This window comes from Phalacrocorax carbo, chromosome 12, assembly GCF_963921805.1.
Source record: "Phalacrocorax carbo chromosome 12, bPhaCar2.1, whole genome shotgun sequence".
Lineage (NCBI taxonomy): Eukaryota > Metazoa > Chordata > Aves > Suliformes > Phalacrocoracidae > Phalacrocorax > Phalacrocorax carbo.
In genome coordinates, this window is record NC_087524.1 from 5,404,600 (window position 1) to 5,423,762 (window position 19,163).

Genomic DNA, 19,163 nt, shown 5'->3' on the forward strand with positions numbered 1-19,163 from the left:
AAAAGTTAAGCTGTTCTACATAGTTTTATGATGCCTGAATCAGTGAAATCCTAGCAATGATTCATGCAACAATGAAGCCATGCCAACAGATCCCATATTTTTCAGGATTCATCAAATCATTCTTTCTGCACATGGAGTTTTCCTAATTCTTCCTCCCCTGTATACCACAGTGTACAGAATTGTGAATCACAAACTCCAAAAATGAAAGTTTATACATGTTTTCAAACGTGTTAAAGCACCTGTCATTAAAAATGAAGACGTTTAACTCTCTGCAGGTTAGAAGGCAGTGGAGTTTAACAAACAAGCTATGGTATATACATAGAGCTGACATCTTTTAGACAAGACCAGAACTCTTCCACTCTGCTTAAGTCCCTTACAAGTAAATCCATGAGCGTATTTTAATTATATTATTTTGATGTCATACCTGAGCACAGTTGTGCAAGGGGACACAGCTGGTATCTCATAGCTGGAGGGAAAAAAGAAAGTCCAACCCTGAATATAATGAAGCATAACAGAAGACAATTACATCATTCTGGCTGGTGCACTTGTATTTGCCTTCTGCTAATGGCACAGTACAGCACACCTGGTGAAATATTCCTCATTGCACTTGCCAGTTAATTTAAGAATCAATCACTCGCTGACTAGTGCCAAGAATTCAGAGTTGAGGATCGTGAGTAGTCTCTCCCTATGGCATTTATGTGGTTAACCAAGGCCTATATCCAAACACTCAGCCACCAGTTGTTAAAGTGCTAAGAGGTCAGTAGACACTCCTAATTTCTAAAGGCCTAGATGGGCTGTAAAGAAGTCAATGTTTAGCAGAGTCCTGGCTTTCATAGACTCAGGAGCATCCTACTCACAAGCTGAAAGTAGAGAGATCTACTCCAATGTGAGAAGAACCCTCAAAACCCAAACCAGCCTCCCGTCCCAATCCATCAAAACGGCTTTACAAAAGGATTTTGAAACAATGATTGGTGTGAGGAACATTTGTATGTTACCCACAGAGATTCTTGTTTAGCATAAAACCTCACATTTTCATGAATCAGATTCTACACAACCATACAGGCATAGGTCTCCTTCTTTCTATCAGTCCTTTAAAGCAGAACTGGTCTATCTAAATCAAACACACAGTTCATCAGGCAAGGACTTAAAGACATGAACTTACTCAGGTAAGGGCTACTGTCAAGCTCTTTAAAACTGCACGACTAACTTCAAACTCCTTAAAGTTGGTTTAATTCAATATTGAATCCAATCTTAGAACTTCACCCACTACTTTGTTAATCCAATGCAACTGTTCAAAAAACTGTGTCTACATAACATATCCAATCATAACCAAAACCAGCTTGTACACGTTTTCAAAAGTCTTGTGTCAATTATATACAATGTCATAACACCACGGTAACCAATAGCCATACCTGCCTTTGGCAAACGTTCATCTAAGAACAATAAATGTGCCAAGCACTGAAAGCTACATCTTCTTACCCCAACTTGCTCAGCTTCTGGATTTCTTTGTACTTCTGAAGCAGCTAGCAACAATTCCAGTTTCCAGTTTTTGCAACTGTAACAAAAAAACCCTTAATTTTGGATGTCCAACTGACTTCAAGTTCAAAGTAATCTTTCATTCATCTTTTGATTTTCATTCATGCCTTTGAGTTCAACTTCAGTCTTTCTGTCCAGAACTCACACGTGCATACAGATGTTCTTTTTGATTGTAGTTTTTGCAAAGACCACATAATATAAAAGCAGAGAATACTATGAAAATTTTACAAAAGAAGAGCATAGTGTCTGTATCATGGTAATGCATTTACATAGGTATATAGCTATGATTCAAAAGAGAGATTACTCATTGTGTAATGGCCAAGACAAATTACTGTCAGTGACAAGTGATGGAGCAGCTACTTAATAAAAAGCTTAGTGATTTGCTTGAGAATAATTTTAAAAGTACAGGTTCCTGTTAAGCACAATGGAGAAGCCAATACATAAACCATTACTTAGTAATGTTTTAATAAACTTTAATACTTGTCTTTTTTGAACTGGCATCTGACAGCTGCTGCAGCAGCTGTGATGAAATTTTTCCTGGGAATCTAATTACTTGTAAGGCTTTCTTCTGCAATGTATCTTGCTGAGTAGTTTGCTGCAAATAGTTTTGTCTGTATGGTTTGCATTTCTAACTAATGGCACATACATCAAATCCAGGATTAAATATTTTCATTTTTGTACTTATTTAGCCTTCTCAAAAATTTGTTTCATGAAACCTTGCAGCGTATTCAAAGTGCTAAGTCATGAAAAGTAAGTCATGCCCAGTAAGTCACACTGCTAGATAAAAGCATGACTGTGCTTATTGCTCAAGATTTGCTAACCTTTAGGTCTTAAAAGAAGCAAGCCATTTTATGAATACCTTACTAAAAACAGTACATCTTCAGTAACTCCCTATAAATCCCCACTGAAGATGGGCTGTCTAGCACATCCATTCCAGGTTAGCTGGCTGGGAGTGACACTGCCACAACAGACACACACAGACCTGCTTAGGACTGGGATAACATAAGTCTCCAGAAACAAACACAACAGCTTGTTCTCCAGCAGGTCAAAACAAGATAAAAATAATGATTTGGGAAACTAAATCAAATCCTATGTTTATTTAAATGTGACAACATTTTGTTGTTGTTCTAAAAAAGCCTCTCTCTGCTCGCAAATGGCTCCGATCACCACAGCGTTGGAGCATCGCAGAGTCACGAATGAACTTACTGTGCTCCTTTGAGGTAAGGAGATATCAGCTGCTTCACAGATGGGAGCCTGAAGCATAGATTGATTTTACTAAATAACTTACCCAGCATTAAACTGCAAATGAGAGGCAAAGCAGAAAATTGAATCCAGATTTCCCAAACCCCAGGCCAGGACCTTCAGCACAAGAAGACTCATGCTTTGCAAAAATGGGTGCCTCTGGTTTATTTCTGGTACTTCCAGGTTCTGATGGGGCTGGAGGTATTCCAGCAAAAGAAGGAAGTGGGAAAGAGTGTGAAAAATGAAACAAATACAAGCGTAACCAAACTTTTTTTTTTTTGCAACCTCAAACTTGGTTTAAGTTGAGAACAAATCTCAGGACTTTTTTTTTCAAAGCAAATCAGTCTCTAAATAAGAATCTATCACTCGTGATCTGAATTCCCTTTTTAAAGCAGGTTAATAACTGTACTTAAAAATATGAGAGTAAAGCAATTTAGGGAGTCAGACATTTGAGGTTCAATCTTAACTTATTGCTGAGCATAGTCTTATGGAACATTGTTGCCCAAAAGCTTGGATCTGCTACCCAGGATGCAAGTTTCCAGACCTCTCCCCAAACTGGCTCAAGGGATGAGAATGGCAGAAAATAAACTGGTTTTCTTGATAGAATTAGTTTTCTTCTGGTTTGGCTCTCCCTTAACTGGCTGAGTGCCAGGTCAGACAACCACTGCTCCTGGTGCAAGAAGAGGGGCAGAAAACTGTGGCACAGAGAGAGAAGTGGGACTGTGCTTTTCAGCAACAGATAGCTGTTACAACAAAGCTAATCTAACACCAAACCACATTAAGTGAGGAAAGTTTGGTTGCAGATTAAGGTAGTCATGTCTTTTGTACTGAGAGGAAGAAGGGCATCTCTCCTTTGCTCCTACTTGCCTGGAGTATTTTTCCAGTCTGGTACCACCGTGACTGTGCAAATGTTGTGGTCTTCTGAGCAGGTAAAACTTCTGTAGGATAGAGAAACCCATCTCTGACAGACTCACCGATGCAAAACTGATACAAAATTGTGATAAACACAAACTGAGGTTGTGGATCCAGTATTAGACTATCTTGTAGGATAACTTCAGACCTGATCAGGCATGAAAACCATGATCCCATACATCTTAGTTAATCAGCTATGTTTAGCCTTAAAAAAAAGAATTAAACCAAAACCTGAAAAATTTACAGAAAGACCGTGTGCTGTGCTTTACATCATGGAGCCCTACATATCTAATCAGCCTCCCTAAAACCATATTTATCATCTACTGGAACCACAGCCAAAAATTTACATACATTGTATAGAAGCTTGTCTGCATGCTTCAGCTTCCAGAAGGCAACAAATTGCTAAGATAGGTGTTGTTTTTCAGTTTAGCACCAGGCTCCCAACAAGATGAAAACAGCTTGTGGTAAATATAATAGCTAGCACTCTGAACAATAGCAATTAGGACAACAGCCTAAATCCACATGTCTCTGGAAAATGTGTGAACGGTCTTGCTAGTGTACTGATAAGAAGTTTAAATTAACATGCATTAGCATCCCTGGGAGTCCTACAGCAGCCCCAAGCCAAGAAATCATTAAGCTGGTGCTTCTTCAGCCTGGTTGACCTTGGTTGGATTTAAGCAGAACTTTAAAGCTGACACCATCTTACATGCTTTTCTGAGCAGAGATATAAGGGCCCTGAATCAGGACCAAAGAAAAAAAAATGTAAAAATAAAAACCAACCACAACCCCTCAAAAAACCAAAACAAGAAAACAAAACAAACCAGAAGGAATTCTATTTAAAATCATCACCTTAATTGAAAAATAGAATCTAGTCATTCAGTTGATTAGACCTTTCATGCCCACTAGAGTCCACAAGCCATAGATGGTCAGGAAAAGTAGACCCTCTAGACATCCTCAGTGACACACAGGCTACCATCACCTACTTCAACATTTAAGACTTTGTAAATACCAAAAAAAAAAAAAAAAAGTATTGCATTAATCAATATAGACAACAGCAACATCTATAATTACAAACGTCAAGACGAGATCAACATTGTCAAGACAGTAACTGCCAAAACCTCGTTGTCATCCCCCGCCCAAAAAAAAGGGCAGTTGAGTTGTGGAGTGCAGTTTTAGGGTGGTGTGAGGTTCCACAAAGCAGAACTACACAAAACTTCCAGTTTTCACTGTGCAAACACTTGCGTGCAAAGGGCTGTATGGCTGATTAGTACCTGTAAACTTGATTCACAGCACTGATTAGCCATATTGATTAAGAAAAGCAGGGGGTTTTCCCCCACAGTGAAAATGGAAGTATTCTTCATGAGGTAACAGCATGCATTTGCTTCCTGCAAAGTATTGTTATTTTCAAAGTAAAACTATTTTGGAGCAGCAGGACAATTTTTGAGGTGGGATCCTGACTTTCACTTTTGATATATAATCAAACTGAAAGAAGGGGAGGAAAGTCCAGGTTCTTTAAAAACAAAATCCTTGGTTTTGAGTGCTTTCCTGTTTTCTAGCCAGCAGTGAGAGTTTGTTCACCACAAAGGACTGACCATGCTCAAAATTACAGCAGAGAGCAGCATGTCCTATGCCTTTCAAAATCTTCCTTAGCTTCACTAGCTATTGCTAGAGCCCACACCACCCGTCCTGTGGAAAAAGTGGTGGGAGGCACCAAGTGAAGGCAGGAAGACACAATAAAGTGCCTCACAGGGTTTCCTTGGCATAGCAAGGCAGAGTGGAAAACAGTGGAGTTAGAAAACTGGATTATTTTCCATCTAGCTCTCAAGGATTGACAGGAAAGAGTCTGCCAGAAGTTCGCGTCATCCCTACAGGTTTGGGCTCTGGGGCCCCTTCCTTCAGGTGGGATGGCTCTGCTCAGGTCACGTCTCTGACTGGCTCCCCTCGCAGTTGCTTGATGGGATTTGGAGTAATCTCTTAATCATGTTCATCAACCCATATGGCAGTTAAAATTATGAGAAAAATGAGGAAAAAACAACCTCAACCAGTTTCTGCCCATGGTCTATTAATAACTTTTTTTTTTCCACAAGTAAGAAAAGACACATGAAGAGAGAATAGACTTTTACTTTGTCTTTTACTGCTGAGTAATTTAAACTTTTTTTTTTCCTTTTTATACTACTAGCAGATTTTAGTAAACAGAGACCATGTTACATCACGTATCTGAGGGTGGATAGCAGCTTAACTTCATACCCTCAGTTTTGCATCTATCACATGGTTAAAACACACACCAGAAACACGTGGGAAGGAGCAGAAATGACCCAAAGCTGCAGCTTCCCAGACTGGCAAGCGGGTATCAGGCTCTGCAACGGACAGACACTTATCAGCTAACACGAAACCAACTTGTGTTGAGTAAAAGGGCCAATACAGTTAAGTAAGATACTGCAAGGGGCGTGGGAGAGGGTGGTATTAAAAACCAGATTCAGCATAGAGGAGCTGTTGCTTAGAGCAGAAATATTGCTACACAGTTTGAATAGGCTTCCTGTGGCTGCCCAGAAAGGCTAACATCTGGCAATGCAGCCTGCTATACTGAAGAGGGAACTCCTTTATCAAGAGTACAGAAAATAGAAACATAACCACAAAGGTGGGAGAGCAGGTTCATAAGTTGTAGCCAACCTCCTACAGTAACTGATGTTGTTATTTGCTATAGCCTTGTTAAACTTACTGGACACACAGTTGTCTAGATAACCATCTACCATTTCAGATTTGCTGGAACAATAGCCAGACGAAAACACATGGATTCAAAATTTTAGTGTGTTTTTGTAATGTAAGCAGGCACTGCGGCAGTGTACACCAAGTGAATCCCAGCTGGGCTGGCTTGCTTTTCTGGGTTTTTTGATTGTACAAGCAATATTTTGGTTTTCATCATAGTTTACATAGTAAAAACAGGCAAACTGTGTCACTTTTTTAAAAAAAGTGATAAATTTAAAAACAAGAAGTGAAACAGTGTAGATACCTGAAACTGCACCAATTCTGCTAGCTGTGCTACACTACCAACAGAAATAGTCCTGTCCTGTTTAGATAGACTTTGTTTTGCTACATGACTGCATATGCAGTGAAGTGATATCAAGTCCTGAGGGTCCACTCCTTTGATGAGTTAAGCACACAAAGGCCCACATTTTGATGCAATCTGATATCATATATTTAAGTCCTAGACAAACTGCAACTGTGAGGAAGTGATAAACAGAACTTCCTGCACAAAGCTGCCTGAGATAACACTTTCCATGGACTGGAAAAAAAGAGACATGATTGCTACAGAACTAAAAGGGAACTGTTCTGCTCTTAATAAATACCCCTTTCTTTTTCACGTGGCTATTGCAAAAGCCGAAGCACCAGTGACTAAGATTCAGTACACTGCACAGTTCTACTCACACATTTCTGAAATGAGTCTTTGAGAAACTACACTAAATTCTTAGCTCTCCAGATCCGTGGTCTCCCGAAGGCTCCTGTGCTGCAGCTGGAACCCTGCAACTCAGAAATCTCCCAGCTAATATTTTTACTTAAATTTTAAAGAAAGTTCTAAAGAAAGCTAAACGAAAAAGTTTAGTCAAATGGAGGAATAAAGAGGGATTGTTTAAAAAATAAGGCTAGATTGTCTCCAGCTAGGGAAAAATCCTATAGGAAACACGATTAATTCCTTCTCATGGAATTTCCTATCAATTTTGCATCAATGTCACCTCAAATTCCAAGAAACTTAATATATTGATAATTACTTTGAGTTCACTTTGTGAATGTTTGAGCAGCCAAGTTTTCCTCACGCTGGAAGCCATCAGGGAAGTGAGCCTCAAATGTGAGTACGCAACATACACCAAGGGGGATTTTAATTTTAATTATAATTTAGAAAATGTTTTAAATATGGCGGTGTTTCTTCATACACAAACTGACTAAGACACAAAATAAAAACTTGTGGAAGTTAAAGGTCCAAAGCACACGCAATTTCTAATGCAAAATATCAAGAATTCATAATAAACTGTCCACCAGTTGTTAAGAACGGGGAGGGGGGGTGGGAAGTAACATCTGCAAAATAGACTTACTCATTGTCAAAAGCACAGGCCTGGAGGAGATTCCACAGGTACTTCTACAACAGCTCACCTACTCTGCAGGTGTCTACCCTAACCTCACGTGGTGATGTCCTAGAACCAGCCCTGACATCGAGTCCTCATTCTGAGGCTCCAGAAGGGCTCTAGACTCAGGCCATATCAGCCTGGTCTGATATAAAAAAGGATCTTTGTTAAGTGCACAGAATAGGCAGAAGTTCTTTCTATACTTTCTGGTCTTCTGTTTTGTTTGGGGATTTTTTTGTTTGGGTGTTTGCGGGTTTGTTTGTTTGTTTGTTTTTTGAGAAGCTCAGGCTGTGGAATGAGTCAGGAGAGAAGCAACTGCAGTATGTTAAAAAGCAATCAGATGCTACCCATGGTTGAAGAGTCTTAAAGCTTCTGCTCCTATTGCAAGTCTGCGAATTAATAGGAGAAACACGATGCTTGATTAAATTATTGTGACAGCTCTGTGGTGATATTCCCAGATTTGCCCTGTAGTGTGTTTCTTGACACACAAAGAGCCATAAGATCAGCATTTCTTTTGGTCCCTTTTGGACCCCACACATTGCTGGTTGGGCAACCTTACCACGAGCCATGCAGTGAGCTATGATCAGAGCAGTGTCGGAGATGCCGTTAGCACAACTCTGCTGAGCCCAGGCAAACCAAGCCAGAATTACACAGCACTCTGTGAAATACCAATTTATTTGGGAGGAAAAAAGTCAAAAACCTTTTCAGGAGTCTTTTTAAGGGGATTGTTTCAGAAGGCTGGGTTAGAGCACAGCCACACCAACAGAAGAGCAGCCACAGCAGTAATCTGTGTGTCAGGCAGGAAGGAGAAGAGGAGAATCAGATTTGAATCTGAAGAAATTGTAAATGGAAGCACAGCCCAGTGATTGCTGATGACTATGCAGTCAGAGTAAAAGGCTGCAGAAAATACCACGCCTAAAACTGTGGTCTTTCACACACTCAATAGATTCACCATTCCAGGAGCTAACAACTATTATTTTTTCTGACAGCCCCTTAACCATTCACTTGGGCAAAGAACCAAATGCTATGGATGACTACAGGCTTTGTATGATTTAAGAGACAGTAACTGCCGTGGCGGCAGCAACAGGTAAAAAGTTTTTAAACAAAAGATAAAATACACAAATGCTTGTCAATTTTGGCCTATTTCCATTGTTTCTACAATATATTGCAAATAGGGAAACTTGCTCATTTATAATCTAATAAAAAATTTACTGCTTTCCCTTTAATCTTATACATTTGCTAATTTTATTCTGAGCTTTTGTACATTCCCTCCTCTAGAGGGATTCCTCCTGCAGATAAATTAATGTAATCAGACAGCGATTTGTGTTTTTCAGGTGCAAGATGTTATTGAAAAACAAACAATGAAATTACTTTTCTTCATGAACTCAAGGGCTGCTTGTTCACTTGGGAATTATGGTAGAAATTATTGAACAAACATTTTTATCTTCATCAAAACAAGTTTCGTTTTCATTATACTAAGTTATCTTGAAAGCAATATTTAGTATAACATTTGAGTGACTAGTTTATTGTTACTTAGATAGCCCGGTGATAGGCACCTTAGAAAAAATGAAAATAGGTAGTAGACCAAAGCATAAGTAGCAAACACTCTCAGTCTCCTCCTCTTTTAGTGTGAGTACAGCTGAAAGTCTTCACAGTGATGGTAATTTTGTAATGGGCTTGAGCTCTTTCTCTTGGCTATGAATGAATTATTGATTTTTCAATTGCAAAAACAAGTCTGCCAAGCAGACGCTTGTGACTACAGAAAGAGTGCTCAACTGATGTGAGTCAGTGGACAGAGAAGTCTTGTGCGTCAGCAACTGATTCTTAAAACAAATAAAATATCACTTAAATATTGTAAAAACAACAAACAAAAAACCCATTTGATTTTTAGTGTTGCAAACGGGACACTGTGCCAACTTTGCTCTGCATAACAAGTCTCAAGAAGCTCTCCTGGGAATGTTTATATCCAGGCCTCATATTTGCTTTGAATCGTGACAACAGTTTGACCGTTTTTATGTTAAAAGCTTCCTGCCTTTGTCATGAAAGGAGCTTTTCATCAATATCTGTAGAAAACAGCCAAAACAGGAATTCAGGAGCACTGCTGCAAGCTTTACGAGCACCTACCTGGAAGTGCTTGCACCCCGGTACCACCCCTGCATCCCCTCAGTCCGTGTCTTCAGCAAGTACCAGTACCCTAAGCCCTCCCAAGAGCAAAGCAGAGAGCAGTTGGGCCCCGATCCCATCACTGCTGCCCATCTGGGAGAAGGCAAGGGCTGAGCAGGAGGTGCTGAATGAGTCTGGAAGTGGAAGGACAAAGAGAGAAGGGCAGGAGGGCATGGGGAGGGACTCTGGGCGCAAGGACAGCAGGAGAAGGGTTCTGCTAGGAGCTCTTGGAAATGCCTGTCTCACAGCCCAGCCTGTTTTGGTCAGCATTTACAGTTATGAAGGTTCTTCTTTCAAATATAATCTGAGAGAGGATTTCAGAACGGACTGCAAGATCTCTCCTGCTAATCTTAATTGCACGTTTCAGAGCTCCTGGGAACGCAGGAGAAATGCTGATAATATAAAGCTAGCTGTGCTGTCAGTTGCAAAAGATATGTATGCATTTAAAACTTTTTGGAAAAATACTCATTTTCTGTTCTAGTATGATAGAATAAGAACTTTGACAAGTGTGCTCGGATCCTACTGTAGTGTGAAAAGTAACCAGTACAAAACAATTTAAGTAGGGTTTTATGTACATAAATACAGATACACTTTTTTTTGTGTATATATATATTTATATGAAAACCTTGGATATGAAAAACTCATATACATACTCACGTATCAGTTTACATTTTGATTTTTTTATACTTAACACTGCAGAGCAGCTTACTGTTTCCACCACTCCCAAGTCAAATAAACTGTTCACGTCCCAGTATCTTTGACTATATTGACTTCCACCTACGGGAAATTCTACTTGAAAGATAAGACTGCACACAACACCGAAGTAATAACAACTGATCAGGCAGAAGTCACAGTGTCTTTCCCTGGAAGAATTAGTTACCTCAAAACTTCAGCGCAATAAAAAGAAATCGGAAAGTATGATTCACTTTTTAGATTGTTTTAGTTGAGTAACGAATAGACTGAACTTCCTTTTTTCAGAGTGTAGTCAAATAGGGATTATGCAAAGTGTACAATTCTAAACAGCTAATTAAACAGCAACCCCAAATCTTTACAGCTGAATAGGCTCTTTAAAAAAGCCCGAAAACCTGTGCCTTGTGTACAAGTTTAAAAAAAAAATCAGCTACTCTAGTGATTCATCTCTCCACACTTTTTACCTGTGCAAAAAACAACCATCTACAGGATTCAGCGTACTTTTCTCTCAGAGCACTTTCTGTCTGAAGCTCCCAGGGGAGACACTCTATTTCCTAATCAAGAAAGTAAACCATCAAGAAAGTACAAGAATAGTGCAAACAACTGCGATACAACCTGGCTCTCCAGTATTGTCATTCAGGACTAAAACCTAACCTAATTACATCATACCAAAGAAACAAGAGCATCTTACAATTTTCCAAATGTTATTTTAAGATTACTTTTGAGTTGGGTGTACTTTGTTCCCATCATGTAGGTACAGAAAAGGGAACAAAATATTATAAAAATAAGTTTGAGTAAGATTCATATACTTTGGGAGACATGGCAGGAACTCCTGATAACTACGAAGTAACAGACAATTTCTGACCTTTTGCCTTGAAGTAAGGTAGGCGTCCGGGACCAGGTAAACCCGGTGGGTTTAGAAAACTATTTAGCACAGTGGAAAAGCATACTCCAAAACTGATGTATTTGTCTACATTTCCTAAGCAGTGACTTCAGTAATGTTACTAAAGACTTACTCTGGTAAAGCCAAAAGTAGCGGCAGGGTTTGTTTTTAATGCCTACTTGAAAAGTTCTGGGATTCTCTGGACATTGATCAGTTGAGTGTAATTTCTTTAAACTTCAGTGAAAATCTACCAGCTGTTGCTGTAAGAGTCATCTTCTAGTACATTTTACTTCTTTTTCTGAAACCTGAAGTAAATCAATTCTTGGTCAAGCACCACATTAGTCCTGTCACAGAAGGTTAGTCCCTCAACAATGTAATTTGAATGCCTTTAGCTGTTCCTTATGCACACTAATGGACACACTTAACTATGAAAAAAACAGCCATCACTACACAGGAACTGTTTTAGCAGGAACAGCATCTGCAGGAGGTTTTTTTAATCAGACATGGAACAGTTTCTTTCCAGCTCCCATTATTGTAGGCAGTTGTACTCAGAGCTGTATGCTGGAAAAAAAGCTAGCGAACATCACGCAAACAGGCACCTAGAGGATACACTGCTCATCTGGAACAAAAAAACCCTTAGCGCTCTCTCTTACTTTACTAGGAAATGCTCATTAACATCCTATGTGGATCAGGACACTTACTTACTAAACCCATCATATCGATTTCATTTTCAGAAACCTCTTAGCATTTGTTTAATTTTTTTCTCCACATTTACATATGTTTACTGGTGCATTACTTTATGATGCAGATTGCCCATTGCTGTTGGGGTATATACTTTTAAACAGACAAAAAAATCTGAAAGCATAAGATACTTCAGTAATTAAAAAAAGGCAAAGTAATGCTTTTCCCATTTTTTATAACAGAAATAGCACTTTGTGTAATGGGCACTATTACTACATTTTTACTGTAGCAGCCAGGAACGCTGACTTACATACATAGCTTGTATTACCCTGTTATCTGGGAGTGGCACCCTCAACAGCAGAGAAAACTACGTGAGACATTCTTGATACTCTGTTTAACTAACCTCACTATGTCTCCGAGGTGTTAAGTGAAGTCTGTCACTATCCCAGAGAAGTTCTTTAACTCTGTGGCTCTCACAAACTTATACATCCCATTTATCTTCCAGTTCACCTGGGGATTAGAGAAGACCTCAGCAGAGTCGTAGGTTTTAATGAGCTTAGACAGAGCACAGGGCTGAGATACCAAGCTTGCTCTTTCCCTGGAAGGCCACGGCTCAGGCAGGGATACAAAGACGTCTGTGTTGGAGCACAAGCTAGACATGCTTCCCTTCTACTACCTCTAGCCAGATAGCCAGGAAAAGGCTGACTACATGGTTTCTGTAAATCATTGTTTCCTGAACATGGTGGGTCACTGAGTTTCAGCTAACCCATAAGATCAAATTTTTATCTATGCTAAAGTTTAAGATGCACAGTTAACTGCAACATTGTGAGGTTATGGGCCTCAAAGGGCTCACTGAGGTTACCTCCCATTACCTGGAGAAGCTTTGATGAAACTTGGGTTTCCCAATAAATTTCAGCTACTCTAAATGCATGCTGTGACTGAAAGAGGCAGCCCTGCCTGTACTCAGATGCATGTTCTTACTGTGCCTCTTCTCTGAGCATGAGCAGTCATGAAACTATGTGGCCAGTTACAGCAGGGAACTTCTGCTGAAAATTAACCTGAAAAAATACAAATAAAGCGGTTAGTTTTCACTAGTGTGAGTTTTCACAAGGTGTATAGAACAATGACTGGGGAGACAAGGGCCAGAAAAACCCTTTAGGCTGCAACTTCTTCAGGCAACGGTCGAAGCGTCAGGAGGGGACTGCAAGCTACCTCAGGGCCAGCAGAAGGTTTTTGCGATGATTTAAGGCTGGACCTTCTTTTAACAGTATGTTTGCCATATGCTTCTATGCTGCCTCCTGCTGAGGATGCTAAAGAGCTCAGCAAAGCTCACAAACAGCTCCTCAGTAGGTACTATCACTCCTGTTTCACAGGAATGAGGATGTGGAGAGAGCTGGGATTGTTGACCTGAAGCAAAAAGCGAGTTAGTGGAAGACAGACGGAAAAACAAAACCACCAATCCTTGATTCCCACCACTCCATTAATTGATAAATCAATTGCAACCAACATGCAGAACATTAAGAAATACCCCCTGAGCATTTGCTAGCGAGTTAGGCAAATGAGCAGCTGTGTAGCCACACCAGTGCTTGCTCGGCTGCACAGGCAGAGAACAGCAGAGCGCACAGGACCGGCACCCGCAGGGCTCGCGCTCTGCCAGGGGAGGTGGCCTGTAAGCCTGGCGAGAAGAACAGTCAAGGGTAGGCAACACAAGAAAGGCACAAGCTGGGATTTAGACATGAATATAAAACCAGCAAATTTTAACAGCAGGTTCTTGAGGGTGCAGAGTGCTGGCTCGGTGTGACCCTCTCCTGCCCATGGTGGGGCTCTGCATTCTGCACAGGATCTTGCTGGTCATGAGATACAGGAGGGAGCTGCTCTTTTGTCATCCCTAGCAAGTCAAGAAGAGTGTGCGTAGCCCCATGTGCCTGTTGTAAAGTTACACCACTCCCAGCTGGTAAAAGCACCACAGCTATAATGCTATTGAAGGAGGAGGAGGGATTTCATTTTATTCCATTTTAAAAAACACACATTACATAAGAGTAGAAAAACAATCTTTGTCATTGCTTCAGAGCCTGTAAAAATATATATATTGCAGCCTCCGGCATTCCTTTGAGCCTTATGGAGAAAGCAATGCTTCGCTTCCCTCTATAGAGTAGTAAAAATCAGATTAACATCCAATTTAGCATAGTTTCTGACACTGCACTTTTCTTTTACACCACTTTGTACTGACATGAATGATGACACATGCTGTGGGGTAATGGATATTCAGATCTCACCTGTTCAAAAAACAGTTGCTAGTTGGCTGTTAAGTATTTTTATCTTGTGGTTTTATAGCCTCCACTACAAGTGAAGAAAATGCCTCTGCCCTTGAAACCATGAAGACTGTAGAGTTAGTATCAGCATTTAAGGTAGCAAGAGCTGATGGGCACAAAACAGCTGGGTCCACCAAGTGAGATTTGGTGTGTACTGGCTCATTTTTACCTGTCTTAAATATTAATAACAGGGTTGTTGGGTTTTTTTTTTTTTTGCAGAAGTCACCTTAACCTACAGTGTACTAAATTGTATTCACATCTCAGAAATTTCCAGCTGATAATCCAGTTATTTATAACATATGCTTATTTTTAAAAAAAGGTCCAAACAAGCCAGGCTTCATTCCTCCAGATTTTGGGCAATGTCTACTCTTAATTTTTTAAAGTTATGTTCAAGAAAGACTTGAGCAGAACAGAGGCATCTAAATGTAAAAATGTGTAATCCGGCTCCTTCCCCTAACACTGGGGGCAGATTTAATGTCCCCGGCATTTACCCTTTGCTATGTGTATGAGCAGACAGGCCTAGACCCATGTGAGCACATATCTCGACAAATCTTAGATATCTGGTCTCACCAGTTGCCTAGATGATGCTATGCAAAGGCTTCCTTTCTTTTTTCCTCCCAGAAACATTTCTAACCACTAATAGAGGAGCTGGTTTATTGAGCCAGGAAGTCAAGCAACGTGTCAGAATCAGGTGTTTCATCTGTGAGGACAGCGCAGCAGAACAATAGCAACGGCAGCCACAGAGGATGGGGATGCCGCTGCCTGCCAGACCCACGGGCTCCGGTGGAGCGTTGCTTCAGGGTCTCCGTGTTCAGCTCATTTGGAGCAGCTCACAGCGGACACACATCTCTGCGGTCGTTCTCATTCTGCCTTGGCAGAATCCCTGGGGTGGGAGCAGTGATAAGGATGGGACAGAAGCTTTTTGGAAGAGACATCAGTTCAGTTATTCACCGCTTCCCAGACTGCAGGGGAACACCAGTCTAGAGATTCTAATCAAGGAAGCATCTGGATGTCTGATTTTAATGCTAGACAGCCTTTCCCAACCAGCTGCCATGCCAAGTGCTTCCTCTCAGTTCCTATACCAGGACGTGCATGAAACTGACCCATGACATTTAGACAAAATAAGGCCATAAAAGGTAGCTGAGTGGTGTTAAAACCACTTAGCAGGCATAGATTTCCATTGGAAGTGACGTATGTTCGGAGGGCTTTTCCCAGACAGGAACAGGAGCCGGAAGTGTAGGCTCCAACATCTCATCTGTGCCACAGGGTTTAGCAGCTGGTCTCTTTCTTTAAGCTTCCCAAAGCATATACCCCAGACACAGACCCTAGAAAACATCATGAAGGAAGTAATATTTTTAAAATAAATAAATCTGTATTAATCATGGAACCTTATAAAATAAGCATGCACTGCCAGAGTAATAATTCAACTTTCCAGGGTTTGTTGATCTGGAATTTTTACAGATACATGCTATAGCTTGATTTCAGATGCATCAGCACAAATTCAGAATAAGCATCCTAGAAACCACGGAGGAGCTTTGTGCTTCCACTAGTGTGACCAAGAGCAGACCATAACCCACTGAAGAACATCCTGAGACCAGACCTGAGGAATGCTTAGAAGATCCAACACAACCAAACTCTTTCAGGCAGGAGTGCCTCCGCCATACCATAAACAATATATTAAAGGCAACTTCCTTAAATCTTTTCTGGAAAGCAATTTATGTCATAGTTACAGGCATTTCCCCCAACTTCTTCAACTTTGTTGTTTCAATCTTTGATAGTGGGGGAAGGAAATCAGACAACTTGTGGATATTGCTGCTACCCTTCAAATCTACTGATAATAGTTGTGGAAATATACACACAAGAATAACTTCCTGAATGAAACAATATTTAGCACGTATAGAAGCTTTTGTTCTTGTTCCTAGAGGATATATAGTTTTACATGATTATAGTGACTTTTAAATGACCATGAAGAATACCACTAGGATGTGTGAACATTCTCTGTGAAAAAAGAAAAGCAGCCAAATTAGGTGGGCTTTTTTTTTTCCTCCAGACAGAAAGGACAAAGAGATACATGCTAGCTCCATTTTTCTTAAGCCAGTTGTATCATAACAGGAAGTGTTACTCATTCTAAATTTGATGTTGAATTATTTTACAAAAAAACTATGATGATCACTGGACAAAACTTTCCCCTTTTTATTTCATAACCTTGAACACATTTTTCAGGAGAAGGAGTCAACATGTCATCAGCTGAAACGCATTCAGTCACAGGACTGCCCCAAAAATTATAGAGAACCTACATAATTTTGTTTGCCTCAAGCATAAGAAGAGAAACTCCTGAGGAATATATCTGTCACAGCAAGATAACTAAAAAAAAAAAAGAACAAAACAGTTAAATTCCTTACATGTTCAGCCTTCATACTCTTGTAAAGCGGTAATAACTTCAGAACATAAAAATGACCGTATTGGGTCACACCAAAAGTCCATGTCAGCAAGTATCCTCCAGCAGTTCCCTACTATGCCAGATAATTTAGGAAGAGAGCAAGAACAAAACAATTAACAAAAAACAGAAAAAGTTGAAACAGCCTCTAACAACTGTACACACTTTACCTATTTCTTTCATCAGAAGGCTGAAGGACAAGGACCTAGCTACTGCTCCTCCCAGGTCTCCAGGAGGAAGGCAAGGGAGTAAACTGAGCCAGGGGAAGTAAATTAAGAACAAAGAGACAACAGGTGTTTCTTATTTTCGTTCATGGTAGGTGAGTAGTAGGCTTGTCATTTCCTGAGGCAGAATTCAGATCATGATTTCTAAGAAATCATGGGGTTTGTAGCTTTATTAAGCTTAGCTTTTCCTTTCTCTATGCTGGAACATGAAGAGGTTATTAGACGCTCCTACTTCACCTGTACTGTATATTCAGTAATTTTATTTTTTAGGGTATGTGGTTGTGACTTGCACGTATTATTGCAAAGTGCTATCATTACGCCTCTCCAATTTTAATCAATACAACATTGACAGTTCTGATGTTACACAACGGGTTAAAAACCACAGCATTTTCCCCTTCTAAGCCAGTGTTAACATAGTTATGCAGCATATCTGAAAAAGATTGAGTCTGACATTGAATGGAAAAAACCCATGCTCATTGCTTCCCCAGAATTTCAGTATATATATGTAGTATTTAAAATTCAGCTTATTTTATTCAGTTTAGTAGAACAGTTATTTCTGCTCTGGCTGGCAAGGTTAAGGGAAGTCTTTGGCATCTTATAATACCCGTGGCAGATTTCAAGCACAAAGATTGTAATACCCATTGCTCTGCACACCTTGCAGAGTTATTCACCCTAATTCTAGGTCTGAATTAGTAGTACCTGAGATTTTAAAAATTAAATACAGCAGAAATTAGACCTGCAGATTTCAATCTACAGTGTTTTGAGGTACTTGATGCCATATCAGAGGACCATAGTAGATCTCACCATGTAACAAAGCCAATGTGTTTGATTTCATTTATTTCAGCCTAAGATTACAAGGACATAATCATATCTGTTTCTCAGTCCTTCCAGCTGCACTGGTGAACAGTAAGCATTTATAAGATTGAGGCATGTGGGGAGCAGTGTCTGTCACTGTTTAATTAGAAAAGCAAAACAAAAATAACTGTTCTGCTTTAAACAGCTTTGCTTTAAAGTTTGAACAAATCTAAGGTTTTTTTAAATTGAAATCTGTAAAACAGCATAATGGCTACTCTTTCTGAGTATGCCTGCGATTATAAACTTAATCTAAATTTATAACCTTAATCTAAGTATGCCTCTTCCTTTGATTTTCTGACTGGAAGACTGAGTTGTATTACAACAGGGATGAGACATTGTTGACAGTCACATCTACAGAGAGCAGGCCAGGATGGTTTCGTCCACCACCGAGGCAGGGAAGGATTTTATTCTGAGATTCAGTGGATGTGGTCAGGTCAACACCAAATACTTTTGAAGATCTCATCCTAGTCAGGGTATTTCAACTTCTGTTTTGCTCTATTAGGTGAGTATGTAGAGGTTTGGGGTTTGGTGCTGCACTTGCCCCATCTAAATGGCAGTTACGTAAATAATACGCTGGCAAACCTACATGCTGGCCCATCACCAGCAGCAGGGGTTGTGTGGGAAATGAAAGGGGTCAAGGAGTCGAAAAAGAAGTTGTGTGACTTTAGTGCAGTTCCTTTTACCCCCTCCAGTGATCTGTGCAAGGAGAACGTGATGCCTGTGAGAACAGAACACTAAACTTGATGAGTTAGGAGAGTTCTTCCTGCCCTTGGTTTTGGGGTTTCTTGGGTGCCTCCACCCACACCATTGTCCCATCAAAGTTGTGGCCAGGGCAACCCTGAGAACTGTGCATGTGAACAGGAGCATCTTCAGCAAGTTAGAGGACTTCAAAGCACAACCTTCACTATCTCCGTTAACAACGTTAAAACTATGAGTTCCCCGACTCCAGAAAAGCCAGAAAACTGAGAAAGTACATTTATCCTACACATCACATAGATTCTTATTTGCATTCAGATTCTTTTATTCCCTTAGCTACACATTTTCTAATTTTTCTTTGACAGTTTCACAGTTACAGGGCCTTTGGACATTTTCCTTAATGAAAGCTCAGAT